We start from the raw sequence: 21,559 nt of genomic DNA, 5'->3' as shown, positions 1-21,559 counted from the left end.
ATAAATAAAAAATTTTAAAATTTTAAATAAAAATTGTTTTTATTTATTTGAAAAAGGTTTATTTGACAAAAAAGGAAGTATTTACATTGGAACAAGTTTCTCATGGATGGATGTGGCCATCGGCATGTATTTTGTAGTTTGTTGACATTCCCATGTACAAACATATGTGTAAGTATGTACATACATACTTATACCCTAAGAAAAAGACAAATAAAATGTTCAATAATAGAAAATCATGAGTTGAATATTAAGATAACCTTTAGTTAATTATGAAATTCTCACATGCATATATATATACATATATATATGGACCAGCATCAGCATGTACACACACACACACACAAACTTACAATCAAATAAAAATAAAATGCTAAACAAAATGCTTTATCTGCCCCTGATCGAGTGCCCGACAGGCCCATTTTGCAGACGAGAAAATAAGGGGGCGGTAATACAACTGCCCATCGACTCCTTTTTGTAGACGAGAAAAAAAGGGGGTTGGGGTGTACTACAGGTGTCCAACTGCTACTTTTTGTAGACGAGAAAAAAGAAGGGGGTGGGGGGATAGGGGAGCAGTCGCTCGATTAGAAATCTATGGGACTCTTTAAAACGGCTCGGGTGAAGTCTAGGACTCATTAGAAATATGAGGCGACATTTAAAAATTTGCGGCCCTTTAAAAATGTAGCCCCCCCATTTAACGATCCTCATTTTTTTACTCAAAAGATGTCCAATTTATATACATTGAGACAAGTAGCCCTTATCTAAATGTATGTATATGGATGGGTATGTCTGTGTCGGTATGCAGTTTGCGGTTTGTTGATATATATATATATATATATATGGACCAGCAGCAGCATGTACACACACACACACAAACTTACAATCAATTAAAAATAAAATGCTAAACAAAATGCTTAATCTGCCCCTGATCGGGTGCCCGACAGGCCCATTTTGCAGACGAGAAAATAAGGGGGCGGTAATACAAGTGCCCATCGACTCCTTTTTGTAGACGAGAAAAAAAGGGGGTTGGGGTGTACTACAGGTATCCAACTGCTACTTTTTGTAGACGAGAAAAAAGAAGGGGTGGGGGATAGGGGAGCAGTCGCTCGATTAGAAATCTATGGGACTCTTTAAAACGGCTCGGGTGAAGTCTAGGACTCATTAGAAATATGAGGGGATATTTAAAAATTTGCGGCCCTTTAAAAATGTAGGGCCCCCATATAACGATCCTCATTTTTTTACTCAAAAGATGTCCAACTTATATACATTGAGACAAGTAGCCCTTATCTAAATGTATGTGTATGGATGGGTATGTCTGTGTCGGTATGTAGTTTGCGGTTTGTTGATATATATATATATAACTTAACAAGGGGGCAGACACACTTACTTGTAAGAATGTGCTGACACCACACTTCAACAAACACAAGCAAAGCCAACGTAGGTAATTGATCCGATATCATATTGCGTAAGCAGACAAAATGCAATCCATGGGAACTGCAGCGTAAGCGATATGATATGCGGACAAAATGCAAGCCGTGTGATTCGCCACGCAAGCGATAAAATATTATTTTGGCCAATCGTGGGAAGTACAGTGTCAGCAATTATGAAATCACTTAGATTAATGTAGAAGCTTAGAGCTTAGTTTAAGTTAATGATAAAGTCAGTCTGTTTTTGACATTGAACGGAAATAAATGGTAAATATTGTTAAGCGGAAAAACCTATTTTTATTTGGATATTTTCAGGTTGCAATGGGGCCGCGGGGCGGCCCCCAACTTTAACTTTTTGGAGCCCTAGTCCTTCGGCTCCTTAACTTATATATATATATATAATTTATATGCCTTGCCATCATGTCATGTTTACGGCAAAGCTCTGCTAAAGGTAAAAAGCTCTAAGCTTTTTCTTATACACCACTAAGCTTTTTCTTATGCGCCACCTAGCGGAAGATCTGCCAGAACACAAACCGGAAGAACGGATGCGACACCTAGCATATATGTGTGTGTGTGTGTATGTACTTTTCCTTGCACCATTTGGGCTGGAATCGGTATTTACATACTACTAAAGATTTTGGGAAGAATGACTTTTAAAAACTTTAAACATATACCATCAAGCCCCATTGCGTTAGACCTCACAGAAAGTATGGCTTGGACAACATCACAATTATCGAAAAGACAAACTCGAAAAGGCTAGTGTCAACATTAACACGCACGGAGTAGTTATCAATACACACATTGTCGGCTGAGTTTGGTAGTCTTACTGTTTAATTTTTTTATTTTTTCGTTCTCGTCGAAAATTTGATTTCATACAGCAAAAATCTATGAGATTTAAAAAATTTTAAGATTTAATTGCATATGGAAAATTCTATGTTTTTCCCAAATTCATTCGCCGGTTTCAATCACGCCGTTCTTGAGATATATGTATGTATGTATATACCAAAGAAATTAAAATTATAAGAAGGTTGAACACGCCAGTATACGAGTTTTTTTTGCGAGTTGAGTCCAGAAGAACAAATTAGTGGAGTTCACCACATGCCACACACTATTTTTCGTGTTTGCCAAGTTCACCAAATGCAAGCCGCGGCGAGCATATTTTCGCCGCGTAAAATATGAGAAGTGTCAAAATACAAATAAAAATAATGAATAAAAATGATATTGCCTAGGGATCTTGTCTACTTTGTTACTCTTTCGGTAAAATGTATGCCGAAATTGGGGTGCTTTTTGGCAAAAAATTATATTCCTTGTTTACTTCTACCAATTGATTTTAACCGCGGCGGCCTTTGAATCCTTAGGCAAAGAGGATAAATACAATAAGAGCCGTCACTCGTTATTTTGTGGCGAGTATCTCGCTGGAAATTGAAAAAATTGATGCCGAATGTTTTCTGAGAGGGACATTTTTATTGTCTCGCATTTATCCATGCCGTGTAGGCCCCTTGTGCAACTTTGATTTTTGGAAAGATAATTAAATATATTAATTAAATACAGTTGAAAAATAAACACAAATACCCCACGAAAATTTATAAAAGACATTTATAAACATCTCGCCCAAAAAAAAAGTAGCGACTACCTCTCAGTATACATCGAGTAAATGCCAAAAATATAACGAGTGACGTCTCTTATTGTATTTATCCTCTTTGCCTTAGGTGTGAGCAATTAACAAACTTTCATTCGTAATGTTTGATAATGTGAGAAATGTCAAAATACAAATAAATTGAATAAAAATCATCTTGTCTTGCATACTTTGTTTCTCTTTCGGTACAATCTATGCCGAAATTGGGGTGCTTTTTGGCAAGCAATTATGGTACTTGTTCACTTCCACCAATTAATTTTAACCGTGGTGGCCTTAAATTCTTAGGTGTGTGGCAATTAACAAACTTTCATTCACAATTCATAATGTCCTCGCCCCGCTGCGCGCGCAACTTTTGATGATTCTGGGTTCGAATACCAACATTTTATTTATTTTTATATTTTTTCTTCTTTAAATCATCCAAAATCAATCAATCAACAACCAAAATCATCAAAAAAGTTGTTTCACAAGGCCACAACAGAGGAAGCCCGAAAATGTATAAAACAGTCCAATACACCAGGCCATCAGAAAAATATGTAGGGTTACTGGAGCAAAGAGGATAAATACAATAAGAGGCGTCACTCGTTATATTTTTGGCATTTACTCGATGTATACTGAGAGTCGCTACTTTTTTTTGGGCGAGATGTTTATAAATGTCTTTTATACATTTTCGTGGGGTATTTGTGTTTATTTTTCAACTGTATTTAATTAATTTATTTAATTCTCTTTCCAAAAATCGCAGTTGCACAAGGGGCCTACACGGCATGGATTAATGCGAGACAATTAAAAATGTCCCTCTCAGAAAACATTCGGCATCAATTTTTTCACTTTCCAGCGAGATACTCGCCACAAAATAACGAGTGACGGCTCTTATTGTATTTATCCTCTTTGACTGGAGTATTGGAGTATGTTAGAAAAAAAAATACTCATCCCTAAATGAATGCTGCAAAGGAAAAAGTAATATACAAACCAAAGGATAATAGAGCTATCTTCTTTGTACAACATATAAATATGTTTGAAGTCAGAAATTATCGTTAGTTAGTATGTATATCCTACGCATTCACTCAACACTCACTAGACTAAAACTTATGCATCATGCTTATAACTGCCTGTTAGGCTACGGAACGTTGTCAGCTGTTGTGGCACAGCTGTATAGGCTACTGAAATATTGTAGGTTTTTGTGGGTTTGAAGCCCGCTCAAATTAATTCTTAGTTTTTTTTTTTTTTTTTAGCTGAAATTATAAAAATGCTGATAATGCGCCAAAATAGCAAACTTTTGTCGATAAGCGCGTTTTCTTACAATATCAAAGGAACATTTTTTTCAATAATATTTCAAACATATTGGGTTCAAATCTCAAAGGTAGAAGAGACCATCGAAAGCTGGCATGGTAATAGGCGACCATATAAAATAGCATATGTCGCTAAAAATATGCAAACGTTTTTCCTAACTTCCATACCCGCCTTCTCCTCATCCACAAGCACAAAAATCAAAACAGACAAAATCCTAAATTTTTATTTTGTGCCGTTTCTTATTGCCAACACATTCAAACCTTTCGTCCGGCCTCGTACATATAGGCCAAAACTAACACAATCTAACATTTTGGCGAGGAAATCTTACATTCCCGCCTACGTCTGATCCACAGCCATAAAAGGAAGAACAAGAAATCGATGGCAGAGCAGTCAGACAAAATTTAAAATTTGATTTTATTTCGATTCTTGCTACTAATACATGCACACTTTTTGTCTGTCCTCGTACGTATAGGCCAAAACTAACACAATCTTATAACTAATGCGGCAGTTACCCACCGACGTGTGCCGTACGTAAGGACGTTTGTCGTACGAAGCACGTTTGACCGAACTCTCAAGCCCGTAGGAATCAATGTGTGCGTCCGTGTACATGTACATAACATATTTGTGTGTGTATTGTTTACAGATAAGCACTGTTGCCACTGACCATTTTGCATGTATGCTTATGGAAACATCAACTTTTTCCAATTTAATTTTTCATATTGTAAAAGGCCGGAATACATATTAAATAAGTATAAATAGATTAAATATTTATAGTCAGCACTTTTACATAATTATTTCGAATTATTTCCACAATTTTTCAAACTTTAATTAGGCGTTTTTGCATAAAATTGCAAACGGTCAAAAATTAGCGCACAAAAGTTTACTAGGCAACTCTGTCTAGTGAGAGAGCGATCAGCTGACACGTTCTTACGGAAAAATCAAAATTGTTTTGATTTCTACGTTCCGGGCTACGTACGTACGGGCGTTGCACGTCGGTGAGTTTTCGTTTACATTGCACACTCATAAGATAGGTCGTGTCAGCTGACACGTTTTTTCTACGTACGTTCGTGAGTAACCACGGCTTTAGGCGAGGAAAACTTCCATTCCCTCCTACTTCTCGTCTAAAAGCAAATTTCTCGAATTTATTTTTTTTGCAGAGATTTTTTCCATCTTTAAAGTTTTAAGGAAGAGATTATTTATTTGTAGGGAAATTTTTACTTCACCAGGCGCTCATAAAAAATAGGGCGTGTCCGTCAAAAATATGAAACGAATTTTTTGGGGGTCGTGCGGACACATGTATGCAACTCCTTTTACGCAAAGAATTTTACGCACGAGGGTGAGTATAGCCATCTCATATTTCAGGCTTTAGAAATAATAGAAAAAAAATCTTCCTCCGTTCTCGCCTTCGTCTGATCATCAAACAAAATAGAATATGAGAAATTTCAAAATACAAATAAATAGAATGAATAAAAAGGATCTTGTCTAGGATCTTGTCTACTTTGTTACTCTTTTGGTAAAACCTATGCCGAAATCGGGGTGTTTTGCAAAAATTATTTTCCTTGCTTAATTCCATTTATTAAGTCTTCGTCCCGGGTACTACCACATAACAAAATCCGAAATGGATTGGATTTTTTCATTTTTTTGGCAAAGTTGATTTTTAACTTGGTGCACATGCACTTGTCAGACAGAAAATAAAAGAAATACTTTGGCACATATGCACTTGTCTTTGCATGTACGTACATACGTATGTATGCACTTGCATGCGCTTATCAATTTTATCATTTGTTGCTTAAGCTGGAGTCATTGGTGCCGTATGTCGTATCGCTGTATCCGTATCCCTAACGTAATCAGCTGTTTATCGTTACGTCGGTAAACCTAAACCCAATTGGTTGGCTACGATACGGTTACGACCTTAGCGGCACCAATAATCGATTGCATTGATTCTCATAAGATTGGTCGAATCAGCTGTTATAAGGTTACCGATACGGTTACCGATAAAGCACCAATGTCTCCAGATTTATGTGGATTTTTTGGTGGAGGATTGGTTGAAAATCATACATACATACATACATATATACGTATGTTATTTGACACACTTTTGTATCTACATATGATGGAGATGGAGATAGAAATAGAGTTGTGATGTTAGCAAAGTACATTGAACTCATGAACATAAATACATATGTACATATATGCATATATCAGAAGCAATTTAGTATGCATGTATAATATTGTATCGTGCTGCTAAGCTTTAGATACTCAAATATCTATGGGGGATTCCGTCTCAAAATTCCATAAAAAATTGGATTTGTATTAAGACGTTTTATTCAACGTATTTAATGTAAATTTCCTAAGAAATAAATGTTTTATACTTACCTACCGAACTATTAACAACAAAGTAATAATTGAAAAACATTCTTTTTTTAATATACATATATTTCTTATTTAATTCAATTAAATTTTTTTATTTATTTTTCTTTTTTTGAACTTAAAGCTTATATTAAACAAACACATATGACAATTTTTTTAACAAGAATTGCGAAGCTTGCTTACTGCCATATAATGGCAACTTCTCCCACGATTTCGTCATTTGTCACTCAATCAATTCTGTGCATATTTAAAAAAGCACCATAATAATTTGACTAAAGTATGAAGTTTTCTCAAATATGCACCGAATCTTATTTACTTGCCTCTTGAAAACCTGGCTTCATCCACTTCGACAAAACCAAATCTTCTTCCCTGAAAGAGAAAAAAAGAAAAGTAGTACGCAACAACTACTTGGCTGAAATATAAGAGAAAAGCTGAAAAGAAAAAAACCTGAAATACAAGAGAAAAGCTGAAAAGAAAAAATTAAAAAAAAAGTGGATTCCATCACTCGTCCTGTACCAACACTCGTCCTGTTGCAGCACTCGTCCTGTTCCAGCACTCGTCCTATTCCAGCACTCGTCCTGTTCCAGCACTCGTCCTGTTCCAACACTCGTCCTGTTCCAGCACTCCTCCTGTTCCAACACTCGTCCTGTTCCAGCACTCATGTTCCAACACTCGTCCTTTTTTAGTGCGACATCTGGAAAATTGAAATCAATAAATGAAATAAATTGGAAATTAGTAAAAACAACAAAATATGAATAATATAAATGAAATAAATTGGAAATTAGTAAAAAACAACAAAATATGAATAATATTTATATACCTATCTATGTATCTATGTATGTATATGTGTATATATTGTTATATTTGTATGTATGTATATACATATATATTTCAATGGTTACGTCGCCGACATGTCTGAAAAACACAAAAGTAAAGAGTAATGTAAATAAATAAAGAAATAAAAGATTATTTAACCTGGTTGCTTAATGTCAGCTAGGAATTCAAATGCGTGCGAAACGTGTTAATTCAATACAAGCCGTTATCTGACATCTGAAAAAGAAACAATAATAAAAGAAAAAATTATTATATATTTATGTAGCTTTTTCAAAAATAGGGATATATTTGATTAGTTTCTGTGTGAAATTGGTATTATCAGCATTATCTGTTAAAAAACTTTTTTCTGACTAGCGTATTTTATTTTTGTAATAAAAAAGAAAGAACTAAATGAGCTTGGGGATCCCAAAATCATTCAGAATTGTTCTCGGAAGGGTCTCAAAAAGGTCCCGGAATAGTCCCAAAAAAGTCCCGAAAACTGTTTAGCCAGTAGATAATAGATTAAGGGTCCAGGGAGGCCGTTGGGGGTGATCAGATGGGGTATGGTTGATCCAATTTAATATTAAAGATACCATTCACTGGCACAAAAATCAAGCAAAGTAAAACCAAATAAACTAAATGGAAATTAAATTAAATTAAAATAAAATTTAATTAAAATAAAATTAAATTAAAAATTTAAAAAAGGACGTGTGGCACTTGGGGACTGCCGCGTTAAAGCTATTGCATATTACCAACTTATGCAATTATAATATTTATGCAACATTTTGTTTTCTTTAACTTTGACCTTAACTTTAACTTTAACTTTATTTATAACTTTAACTTTATTTTTAACTTTGACTTTAACTTCAACATTCACTTTAACTTTGACCTTAACTTTCACTTTCACTTTAACTTTAACTTTAACTCTAACTTTAACTTTATTTTTAACTTTAACTTTAACATTCACTTTAACTTTAACTCTAACTTTAACTTTAACTTTAACCTTAACTTTAATTTTAACTTTAACTGCTTGTTGCTAACACCGAACCTTTTTGAACCTTTTCGAACCTTTTTTGACAAATATTCGTTACGGTTTTTTTTTTTGATTTAGTCGCCAAGCACGCGATAAAATCTATGCAATAGCTTTAAATTTTTTTGCAATGTCGTCCTTAGCAAAAAGTCAAGTAAACTTCACTTAAAATGATGAAGCAAGCAAAAGATAAACATAAGCTTTTAGCACTTTTCTGCCTTTTGGCCAAGGTTGACATTGTAATGTGCCCAACTATGTAATCATTTCACTCAACACATTCACTTTTATATACAAGAATATTGTAATTAAATATACTTACCCAAATTTATTATTATTTATTTTCCTACACACTGCTTCACAATTCACTTTTGATTTTGTTTGATTGAAATCAAAACACTTGCTTATTTATATGTTGTTGCACAGTTTTCAAATACAACTAATGCAACTTAAATATAATATAAACACTTATTTTGGCTATTATATCAAAATTAAAATAAAAACACTTTTTCCTTTGTCCTTTGTCACACTTTCACACTCACACTTCATCCTCTTGCACATTTTTGTTTTGCTACGTTTCAGCAATGGCCGACATTTAAATCAACAACACAACACAAATTTCACAAATATTTTTTCAGACACTTTTTGATATTATTTACACTATTTCATATTTCTTTATTTTCATTTCCGTAGTAAATTTGATACGTTCTTTTGGGTATTGTTTTATTTGGATGAGCCTAACCCTTCGACGGCCTCAAAATGTAACTTTTTTTAGTAAATCTCTGTTTGATTTTTTTTTATGAGAAACCGAGGTAAAAGTTAGTGTAGGAGCAAGATCCCCCCATATACGCCGTAGACTAGCCGGCTGTAGCAAACAGAGTACCCGCTCCTTAAACCCTATACCCACTCGGAGAGCTAGCATAGCAGACCTGATGTTCCTTAATTCAGTGCCAAGTAAGCTAGACAATTGTCTAAGTGAAGAAGTTTGTGCTTGAATGACAAACATTAATGAGGCCAGCTTCTTTGCATAGATGGTGCACTATAAGGTAGCCAACGGAGGCATGATGCGACTGGTTCATTACAAGTAATGCGAAAGTGGTGCCGGGGTGGGCGACGGTTCCAGAACGGGGCTGTTTTTTAGTCTATGGACACACGGTTGCTGCTGACGGCAGCAATTATGGTGCATTACGCATTTATCAGCCTCCCCGCAAAAAAAAAAAAAAAGATAAGCGCTCACTATATACCGGTACAACCTCTAATGTACTTGTATGTACAAAACAATCAGTGCATTAGAGATTTACGCCGCCGATAAACGCCGCCGCCGATTTTGGTCGTTTTTCGCACGCCGCCGCGTCAAAAATATCGGCGTGGCGGCGCGGCGTCCGGCGCGTTACTATATTTTCTACTCGTTTAAGACTGTTTAGGCCATTTATTTTTCATGTCGAAAATTGGTCGGATATGGTCGAAAGTTGTATCAACGGATGCGCATCACTGCCAGTTATAAGAAACTAATTGCGAAATTCAACTCTTTATAACTATTCAAAAGTTATTTAAAATAACAGGCGCTTTCGATGTCGGCTTAACACGGACTTTCCATCACCCAATTCAGCAAGTTATTAAAACAAAATACTAAAAGAAAAGTTATATAATAAATTTATATGCTCACTTTGCATTTTTGAAAAAATTAATAATGAACAATTAATTCAAATAAAATGACCCAAGGCGAACATGTTTTTAAATTGTCCTCAAGAATAAGCGATATCAGTGATGCAAAATCCTTTAGTAGGTTCTAGGGGTATAAACACTCCTTTGAAATTATTCTTACCTCATACTTAAGTTGAGGATATATGTACATATGAGAAGGGTTTGAAAAATCGCTTGGGCTTACATTCAAACATCTGTTGTTTATTTGCGAAAATATACAATAGCATCTGAAATGTTAATTTTGATTTTCACACTTCATCCTTCAACACCCAAGTCTCCCGGTTTGACATTTCCTAAAGTTGGCGGCCCTATCCAAAACTAGTCCCTTGGAGTGAATCACATTGATTATAGTCTATCAACCAAGTTTAAATATCACCTACACGTTACGGCTCCTTTTACAATTTTGAATACGTAGGCACATATATCTACCAGGTGAGGCTTTGTCCTTCGCAAGAACACTCAAAGTGGTGAAGCCAAAGCATTCCCAAGACAGTGGAACTAATGACCGTGTGTGATACTACCCTAACGTAGTGGACAGTCGAACTTGTCTGAAAACTGAAGCTACGCGGTCATCCATAATGAGCTCCTATATCGTAAGGCCGGAAAACAGTAGTTAAAAACTTTCAACTTAAAATCCGTCGACTTTCATTCTAAATTTGATTTAACGAAGACTATTGAAATCAATGTTGTGAACACAAACGTCTGCAATCTTTGGTCTACATTTTAAAAATTTTATCCAGGGGCCTTGTAAAATTTTAATTATGTAGATGCGCCGAGGATTATACGGATTTTCACCCATGACGCAATGACATCCACTTAGACTGCTTATGATTTCGAGGGCGGTATCTTTGGCCGAATAGACACTCCCTGACGTTTCAAAGTGTAGCTCGGCAGCATAGCGCAACAAAAGCATCCGTTGGAAAGTCTTCGGAGCTACACCTAGAGCTTCTAGGAAAGTGACGTCGACGAAGGTATGAGTTCGTAGTCGCAGTCGTATAGCTTATGTACTGGCATATGGTGCGAGGTTCAGGAGGCGTGGTAGCGCCTGGTGGTAGGGATTCCTACTGTTCGCACATCGGAAATTTTAGCTCTTAAAAACAGCCGTAAAAACTGGAGGCGCCCTGTGCCACGATAGTCATGAGTATTAATATACCACTCATAGCAACCCTAAGTCGCCTTTATGCGTGACCGCCAAGGAGCGACAAATGATTTAAAGAAATTGTGTTCGCGACGATTATTAGGAGTTAACCCAGGTGAAACTACGCTTTGCAAGAGATATACAGGCAAAAGTGTGACTATTTTATGTATCTCTATTTCTTTTCAGCAGACGCAGCAGTACCAATTCCAAAGACCGGGGTTAGGTTCGAAGCCTCTCTGGAGCATGCGAACGAGGGACAATCCCTTCGCAAGGAGCTACTCCTGAAAATTTTTGAACGGTCTGCGAGATTTTGATGCAAAAACCCCGGATCTTTCCGAAATGGCCAACACGTTGATTTCCAAACAAAACCTTTCCTAAATATTATTTTTTTAAATAGAAAAATCAAGCTTTTAAAGTAAGAGCACCGGCGGCGGCGGCGTAGGTGGCGCGCCGTCGTACGTTATAATAGAGCCTACGCCGCCGCCGCCGATAAAATGATCGGCGTAAACCTCTACAGTGCATAGCCATAACGTAATCCAAAATAGTGGATATATTAATTTTGTTTACAAAACAAAATTGGCTTGACTTAAGGATGAACCATAGAGGATCGTTATTATTTTATATAATGAGTGTAGGAAATTATGCACGTGTATATACTTACCGGAGTATATGTTTAAATCAACGCTCATATACCATTCGCCCTATATGTTGCATGTATATATTTGCCTCGATAAGCGGTTACGATTTAATATTGGATCCTAACATGTACTTGTATGTTGAAATTGTTCCGTGCATGCAACAAACGAGAATTTTTCTTTCAACAAAGCAGAAAAATAATTAAAAATAATCAAAAAAAAATCAAAAATAATCGAAAAAATCAAAAGTTATCAAAAACGCCTTTTTTGATTACTTTTGATTATTTTTGATTTTTTTAAGTAATCGGAAAAAATCATGATTTTTTTTTTGATTTTTTTCTAATGGTAATCAATTGGTAATTGCTTTTTACGGAAAACAATTGAAATAATCATTGGCCATTAAAATAGGCATCTAATAAATTGATTATTAATGCTAATTCAAATTTAACAGGTCTGCTTTTAACCCATTCAAAAGTAATTAAAAGAAGTAAGGAAGGCTAAATTCGGGTATAACCGAACATTACATGCTCAGCTGAGTGTATGAACTCTAAATTTATCTCGATTAGTTTATACCGTTACGGAATACCGTTATGCGAACAAAATTAATATACTCTGTGAGCTCTGCTCATCTGAGTATAATTATAGCTGCGTTGGTTTCGTAGGGTTTCTTAGATGGTTTATAAGTGGTTTTTAATTCCATATCACATACGTTTGGGAAATAACGACCAAATTGTAGACCAAGGGTGACGTTTTTTGGAACGATTTACATCATCCTTTGTCAAATAAGGGAAAATTTCCATGTAGGAAAATGAACCTTGGGTAACCCTGGAACGTGTTTGTATGACATGGGTATTAAATTAAAGGTGATAAATGAGTAGGGAGTGGGCCTTAGTTCTATAGGTGGACGCCTTTTCGGGATATCGCCATAAAGGTGGGCCAGGGGTGACTATAATGTGTTTGTACGATATGGGTACCAAATTAAAGGTATTATTGAGGGTTTTAAAAGGGAATTGTATATGTGAAGGCTTTTCGAGATACCGACAAAAAGGTGGACCAGGGTGACCCAGAATATGATCTGTCGGGTACCACTAATTTATTTATATATATAATACCACGAACAGTATTACTCCCATCATTCAAGAGTTATATGTAAATCTAGCGTGGTTGATCGATTTCAAGCGAAGGAAGCGGAAATGTATTCCATTGTACTCTTATGGCGCTAAGAAGTGTCAAAGCGACTAAAGATCGCTTTACAACCCATATACTTTGTGTAGCAAGATATATTTGCGGCCATACGTTGAACACACCTGGCAGGCGTAGCTACGCAGCAAAACGTTCCAACATGTATTCAGAAAGGTGTTTGATTTTTTATAGAGCGCCAGGGTTTTAAAGCAGTCCGCGGTAATTTTTTTTTTATTTCTGCCATTCGAATATTGATATTGACGTAAAACTCACCTTTTTAAACCACCATCTACAATTACCGATACTAAAAAATGTTCATCCAAAATGCCATCCTTTTATAGCATTTTGAGGTTCTAATTTACAAAAATATCATATCACCTTTAATAATTTGCCAAGAAGAATATTAAAGCACTGAAAACGATGAAGGAAATAGATATAATCCGTTACAGAGTATATCAAGATTTGTGAAACAATTCCAATAAAAATAAAATAAATGAAGGGCGCGATAACCTCCGAAGAGATTTTAGGCCGAGCTTCTCTTCCAATATGCGTCGTGCTCCTTTTAATTTTTCCTACAAATTTGCGGGCAGAACCTACTTGTTTTATGCCGACTCCGAACGGCATATGCAAGGCAGATTAGTTTTCACTTAGAGCTTTTCATGACAGAAATACACTCGGAGTGCTTGCCAAACACTGCCGAGGGGCGACCCCGCTTAGAAAAATTGTCTGCTAATTCTACCATCACATCATGGCGGCCGCCAACAATTCCAATATAGTAAGTAATAATCAAATTAATTGATACGAGCGTGTCGAGCATTGTGAATCAAACTAAGTGTGATATATTCTGCATAGACGTCAAAATTCCAAAGTGATTGGATCACCTGATTTGTAATTGACTATCGCTGTCTCATTGTGTATCTCTTTCTATCACCCACTGAAGATAGCCGGCCCTATGCGCCGCCATATTGAACACCCTGTCAAAACGCTAAAAAGTAGCCATATTGAACATCCTGTCAGGCAGTTGACAGATAATGCCCCTATTACCGTTTACAACTCAACTCTGGTTGGGTTGAAATTTCGCAATTTGGTATTACAGATTACAACTCAAACTGTCAAAAAAATATCGGTTGAGTTGTCTAGTCTAACAACTTTTTGTGGCATTACCGTTTACAACCTTGTGTTAGTGTAGTGGTCAAAGACGTCAAAATCTTACAACTGATTACTAGCAGTTGTCTCATACAATTTTGCAGTTGTTTTGAAAAAATGTAACGTTTTACAAGACGGTTTGTTACGGTCTGCTGCTACGGTCTACGGCTACGATCCACTTGGGAGCGTATTCGCGCGAACACACCTAGTGATGTGGCGAAAGTTGCGATGAAAAGTATCGAAAAACAAGGAAAAGACAGTAAAATTTTGAGGCGGGCCAAAAAAAGAAAAAGAGAAAAACGGATCGTATAACATCCGTGAACACAACTTCACCAGCAAGGCGCCAACTGCCTTATCAGCACTATTGCTGCCTCAACTGCACATCCCCATGTATATTTAGGTGATCGCCAAACACCCTAGCCGGCTGTGCAAGTAGTCAAGCGGCATTGGGGAAGAACCAAAAGACTGCAACGAGGAATTGCAGGCCGGTGCCTTAGCCAAACTGCTAGAGGAACAATCAGGTGGTAATAAACTATACAAAACGTCAAGTGATGCAGTAAGTCGGCGTTTCACAGTCACTCCTAGCGAGGAAAGTTATAGTGATTCCGACTCGGACGGCACTGCGCTAAATGGTGACGAGAACCATTGCAATTCGAAGATAAACCCCTTTCTCTACGTGTACGAACTACCATACCACCTCCGGAAAAACGTCCGACACCAATCCCGCCTCCAGGGCCAACAGCACGCTGAAGCGTAATACAACGAACGGCAGAATTAGCACCCAGTCATCCAGATAGTAAAGGTCTACACGGAATTTCATTGCCACCAGGTTAGCTCGATCACCTCGGACCAGAGTGAAACAACCACCAACGCCGGCCACCGCAACCTGAACCACATACTGGGTGAGTCCGTTCCTTTATATTTTGCCTTCGCGCGAGTGAACTTATAATTAGCTCTACAAGTTTGTTTAACAAAACAAAAGAAAGTTCGCCACCGGCACCAGGTCGATGAGGAATAACCAAAGCATACGCACCACCCTATATGAAATGGTCATATAGCTAAAGCAGCCAAAACTATGTACAAAATTTTGATAATTCACTTGTAAATGTTTTGATTTTGTATCCGACATATTTTACCGCGTTAAAAAGTTAGTTAAATTGTTTTGAACAGTAGATTAGATTTTAATGTGTAGAGGCTTGTATAATGTAGGATGTCGTACATACACCTGCGAGCAATAAAATTGCAGCAAAAATGATACGCAATTTTTATAATTTCCAAAGCAAAATTCTCATTGTTGTGTGGACCAAAATTATATATATAACCTGGAACTCGTCTTAAATTAGGCTACATCGCTCTCCAAAACGGTTTCGAAATTGGTTGACAGTCGTTGTTGTTTAAATCAGTAAATCCGGTTTTACAATTGAGGGAAATGGAAATAGAAGATTAATTGATGCAACTTGCAAACCAATTTGCTACTTTTTTTTTACTCGCAGATATACCTATCATAACTATATACTACTATGCTTTTGTACTAGTATAAGCCAATTTAAAAGAGACCATTGGAATTATCTGCCAGAAAATAGACTGTCATGTCAAGGCGACAAACTTCGCTAAATCGTAATATATTTTCAATGTATAAATCCAACCAAATTATATAGTAATGCGATCAGCTTTTAAACGTATGCTATTATGGTTTATTTGTATGTACGTACGTGCAACCCTTTGCAAGCACCAATTATGCCAATGTTGAAACATTTTCCCTGCAACTTCTTTTTTTTGATTCTGGACAATCATGAAGTATTTTATAATTAACACGAACACATACCTAAATGTTATGCACGTATTTATTAACTTTTAGTGCCTACAATTGAAATAACGTAGCATTCAGTAAGACTCATTTAAGATAGGATACATATACACGCATAGGCCATTCAATGCCATTTGGAAAATTTGATCATAAATTTTGTAAGTTACAGAAAAACTAAATCGCAATATTGTTTCGGTTTCACTTGTGAATTAGTGATTTATTTGTTATACTAATGCAACCATCCCTACTTAGCACTAGATCAAAACTTATCCAATATTGTATTTAGCATTTGTCTAGTATATCATTTGATTTCATGACATCTTATATGTACAATAATTTTCTAGTTTTTAGTACACATGCATATATGCATACATTTAAATTGTATAAATACCCTAACTGCTCGCGCAATCATTCTTGAATTTAATACGAAAATGAATATTACCTTGATTCAAGCACGTTTCACCCAAACGAATAAAGAAATATATATATATATATTTTTTTTTTTTGGTATGGTTAATCACTCCTACCAGTGAATATCCATTTCTTTTTTCTGCATATATTTTGATTCCTTCACTTCTAACATACCTACCTACAGACATGCATGTACGGTAGTTCATGAACTAGATATTTTTTTGTTGGGTACCTTGTTGGCAGATATAAGGAAATCAATTCATATGTAAAGAAATGCACGGATGTGCAGATTCAAAAATCTTACTAATCCCTACCTACCCAATAAGTTAAATAGGCTGCTCTATGTACATAAACACATCAATAGTAAGTCAACCAAAACTTGCTATTAGACAGATAACAGAATTTATGTACGCAAAACAGAATAGCATTTAAAGAGGGTATTTAGAAACAAAGATACCAAAGACATTATTATAATAAATTTATTATACCGATAGGTGCCAACCTATATACGTTTATGAATTTATAAAATAGTTATGTAAGCCAACCAAAATTCTAACTTAGACTTCACGAAAGTAAATAAAAAAAAAAACAGATTGTATTGCCTTATGAGCTGGAAGCTTGCAAAGATTAAAACACATAGACAAACTTAATTATATTTCAGTTTTTTTATGATGAATTATAAATAAAGTTGTAATTATAATGGGAATGCTGGCATTCGAATTGACTTAGAAGGCATGTAGGCATACAGGTAAGGGGCCACCGAAATACAGGTGCGTCGGTGGCCATGGTTTTTGAGGGTGAGATCAGCACCGGGCATCGCAACACCACCCGCGGCGCCCCCTATATATATTCGGCCTTGTTTTCTTTTAATTTTCAGCATTTTTTTTCTTTGACTTTCAGCAGTTAATAACCGGTCATGTCCGGTTCGTAAATTTTTTTTTGCGGTTATTTTTTTTGAATTTAAACGTTTAACGGTCTGTCCGTGACATCCGGTTCGGCCGGATGTTGTTTTAATTTGAATTTATAGGCGTTTTGAGTCGGTCTCTGCGCTTCTGTCAGGGTTTTTGATTTTGACAGCTTTTGGTTTTGATAGGCATGATAGGAATTTTTTTCTGTTTATGGCGCAGGAACAGTAAGGTTGGCAAGGACCCGCCCCAGCCGACAATGACTAGCCACTGTGCACCACCACATCATGCCGACCGCCTTCCTTACTGCTTCCCTTAGAAAATGCGAATCCATAACAGGTTCACTACCTAATTTTTAACAAAAATTTTCAAAGTTGGTATCAAAAGGCACGTTTCGACCTCCGGTTTTAGAATCCGAAAGCAAAAATTAAAAATTTAATTTCTGTCGTTCCAAATTTTCATATGGTTGTTGTATTTTGCCAGATTTTTTGTACACACCAATACAGAAAGGTATTGGACCCAACCAGGGTTATTTTTACAAATCGCGGCCAAGGGCCGCCAACGCAGAAGATGTTCTGTGCAAAAAAACTGTAGAACGGGCCTCATATTTCGGACCCTCTCGGGCCATTTTGTGGGTTTTGTAAATATTTTTCGACAGAAATAAAATTTTTAATTTCCGCTTTCGAATCCTAAAACGGAGATCGAAACGCGTCTTTTGATACCACCTTTGATAAGAGTTAGATGGTGTACGGGCTCATAAAACGTTACAAAAAAAAAAAATAATAAAAAAATTTAAAGCCGGTAGTTAAACCTTTTTTAATCAAACAATAATCAACAATTTTGTACACATTTATAGAAAAAAAAAAACAATGTTTAGCGAAGGATTATATTGACTAACTTTTTGACTTTATTGAGCGACATTCCGAATCACTACTCCTGGGAATCCTGCTTTAGAGTAAAATACAATTTTTGATGTTTGGGTTTTAATCCACTTCGCACAAATATGCTCCTCAATAATACTAAAACCAGTCCAACACCAAAATCATTTCCACAGCATATTTGATAGCAGCCGTCAGGTAGGAATCGGAGTGTGGCGCATAATTTTAAAATATTAACGAGTATGCGGAAATGGTCCTTAATTTTGTTTAGTAATGATCAAAATGGTTCCTTTGAAATCAGCAAAATATCTTCATTAGAAGCTCATCATTTGTCACTTCAACATTTTCTTACTTGGTGCTTGGTAGTTCCAAGGGATTGGAATGATCACGCGAATGTTTTCCGTATTCGCGACATGTCAATCACCAACATTTTCGCCATTATTAAATAGATTTCATATAAAGGTAAGGCCATATTAGGCTGCACCACGCAGCACTGCACTGCACTACAAAATATTCTTTGCATGTAAAGAATATTTTGTAGTGCAGTGCAGTGCTGCGTAGTGCAGCCTAATGTGGCCTTACCTTTAATAACAGATGCCGTCTTCCAATGAGTTTTACAGCTCCGGCTCACGCTCACTTCTCACGGGAATGCTCTGGATCATTAAGAGACTTGAAAAGCAGATGCCGTGAAATTTTCGCACACGTGAAATGTGATAGGCAGATGTCGCCACTGTTTTTCATTTAACTCATACGTCGAAAGGCTAAGCAGCGACATCTATTTTTGAAAAAAGAGGTATATTAAAGGCCGCGTTGCCAACCTAAAAGGAAGATATTAACAAATTATCTGGCTCACAAATTGAACCAGACTTTATCTGGATTTATCTGGCTCAAATCGTTGTTGTTGAATTTACATGCAAAATTATTTATCTGGCTCAGGATTTTTCCACCGGATGACGGCAAGAATAACTTTTGCAAATACTTAAATTTCCGCCACAAATTGGTCAGCTGTTCATTTATCTGTCAAATCTAACTTTCTGAAGTGGGCAACTCAATTCAACTGAAATAAGTTGTAATTCGTAATACCAAACAGGAGTAGAGTTGTCTTAAACTTGAGTTGTTTTAATTACAACCCAACTAAGTTGAGTTGTAAACGGCAATTCGGGCATAAGATATCACACTTATAGGTCCGACACATAAGCAGTTCTTCATATAGATGAGTTTAACACATGCTTATGCATTATGAGTAGATTGCACGTATTTTTATGGAGAACGGTAGAATGAGCGACACTGGCGCCATCTGATATTGAAAAGTAGCCAACTCCCCAATTTTGTTCCAAGCAAAGCATAAGAAGAAGAATTTTACATTTGCTTTGGCTAAGGGTGTTGGCACACTTTGCAAGTGTAATTATTTTTCCCACTGGTTGGTAAAATGTCTAATACTATGTTCAAACAGAAAAATAAATTGAGGAAATTTCGATTTGAATTGAGTGCTGTTCATACAACTCGATTTAGCTTACACAATAGTAATTTGATAGCTGGTTGGCTCATCTCTACAGCAAGAACATACCTTTGTTCAGACTGCCAAAATGAACACGCACATTATTAGGCGAATGAAATAGAATGAAAACATAAAACTTTGAAATTTTTGAGTGTTGTAAGAAAATGTGTTCAATGTTTTGGTTTCATTTTGATTTTGCCATCTTCTTTTGAAATCCGTACTCCAGTGAAATGAAAGACATAAAATCAGCTGATTAGATGAGCCAACCATATAGTTCAGCCATGCGTAACTGACGTTTAAGTATACTCAATAAACACACTTTACAATGTTGCATTTGCAGTTTGAAACAATTTATTACGCAATTTTTTTTAAATTGGCAATTTATTATTATAATTTATTATATGACAAATTGCGTAATAAATTGCCCAAATAGTATAAATTGCCAATTTGGTGTGTGTTTGAACCTAGTATAACATTTTTCGCAATTGAAAACTGCAATATAACAATCGAATACGACACAAAATATGTTAGCAAGTACTTTTGTTGTATAGGGAGAATGTTTCCAACAGTGATTTGCGAAATTTTGTATGTGAATGGGCAAGGCGTAATAAACTTCAATTGCCAAGTCTGAAGTTCCTTAATATTTACAAACGCAACATCTTGCTTGATTGTGGCGATGTTATTGGAATGCATACGCTTGTGTTAAATTCATCTATATGAAAAATGTTATTGTGTCACGGCCATTAGTTTGATTAAAAATGGTTTCGAGTGTTTGTCGATACAACTACATGATGGAATATTAGGAGGTGCCGCATTGCGCATATAAACATTAGTTCAGCTGTTTTTTATGAGCAATTTTTACGTAATTTTCCTTTAGCTCTTGTTTTTTCTCTCTTTCTTTCATTCGCTGAAGCAGTCAAGTGTGACGTAGATGGCAGAACGAGCAATTTTGAACTCGTGAATGAACAATTTTCTATGTGTGAATTGTGATACAACTACCCTGCAAAAATCGTTGGATCATGTGGTCCACTGGAGTACTTACCATTGTAGTCCACTGTAATGCAGCAATGGACCAACTCATGTTTCTACACGAACATATTGTAAGCCGATCATTGCTAGTTTTTAACGATTGTAATCACTACAGGATGTTTATTGGACTGTGGGTACTCCATGGATTACTCTGATGTAATGCGGAGCTGGAGTATATGGTCCAGTCCTAGGGCATCGAAATGTTAATTGGACCAATTTTTTTGTATGAATTGTGCTTAATTTTGGAGTACTCGGTTTGCCCATTCATGCATGCATGGGGTACTCGCGATTTTTGCAGGGTACTTTTCTCCGATGCCTCAGTAGTCGATCCAAAATTATTGACTACAAATTTTCTTGGTATCGGGTATCGGGTCAAAAGTGTGAAAACCTAAAGCTGGAGTCATTGGTGCCGTATGTCGTATCGCTGCATCCGTATCCCTAACGTAATCAGCTGTTTATCGTTACGACGGTAAACCAAAACCCAATTGGTTGGCTATGATACGGTTACGACCTTAGCGGCACCAATAATCGATTGCATTGATTCTCATAAGGTTGGTCGAATCAGCTGTTAAAAGGTTACCGATACGGTTACCGATAAAGCACCAATGTCTCCAGCTTAAAGCTGGAGATATGGGTGCTTTATCGGTAACCTTTTAACAGCTGATTCAC

The 21,559-nt window shown here is 36.2% G+C and overlaps 1 long non-coding RNA gene across 1 annotated transcript in view; it reads left to right on the top strand.

Annotated features, from left to right (window-relative positions):
* The window catches only part of LOC137249727 (uncharacterized), a 31,082-nt gene extending 10,088 nt beyond the window's left edge, over positions 1-20,994 (top strand). Inside the window, exon 3 of the long non-coding RNA XR_010952514.1 lies at positions 20,778-20,994. This is a non-coding gene — a long non-coding RNA (uncharacterized lncRNA). The remainder of the gene's footprint in view (positions 1-20,777) is intronic.
* The last annotated feature ends 565 nt before the right edge of the window (positions 20,995-21,559 follow it).

Source organism: Eurosta solidaginis, chromosome 4, assembly GCF_040869045.1.
Source record: "Eurosta solidaginis isolate ZX-2024a chromosome 4, ASM4086904v1, whole genome shotgun sequence".
Classification (NCBI taxonomy): Eukaryota; Metazoa; Arthropoda; class Insecta; order Diptera; family Tephritidae; genus Eurosta; species Eurosta solidaginis.
The sequence above is the reverse complement of the archived record's forward strand: the minus strand, read 5'-3'. Positions and strand labels throughout refer to the sequence as shown.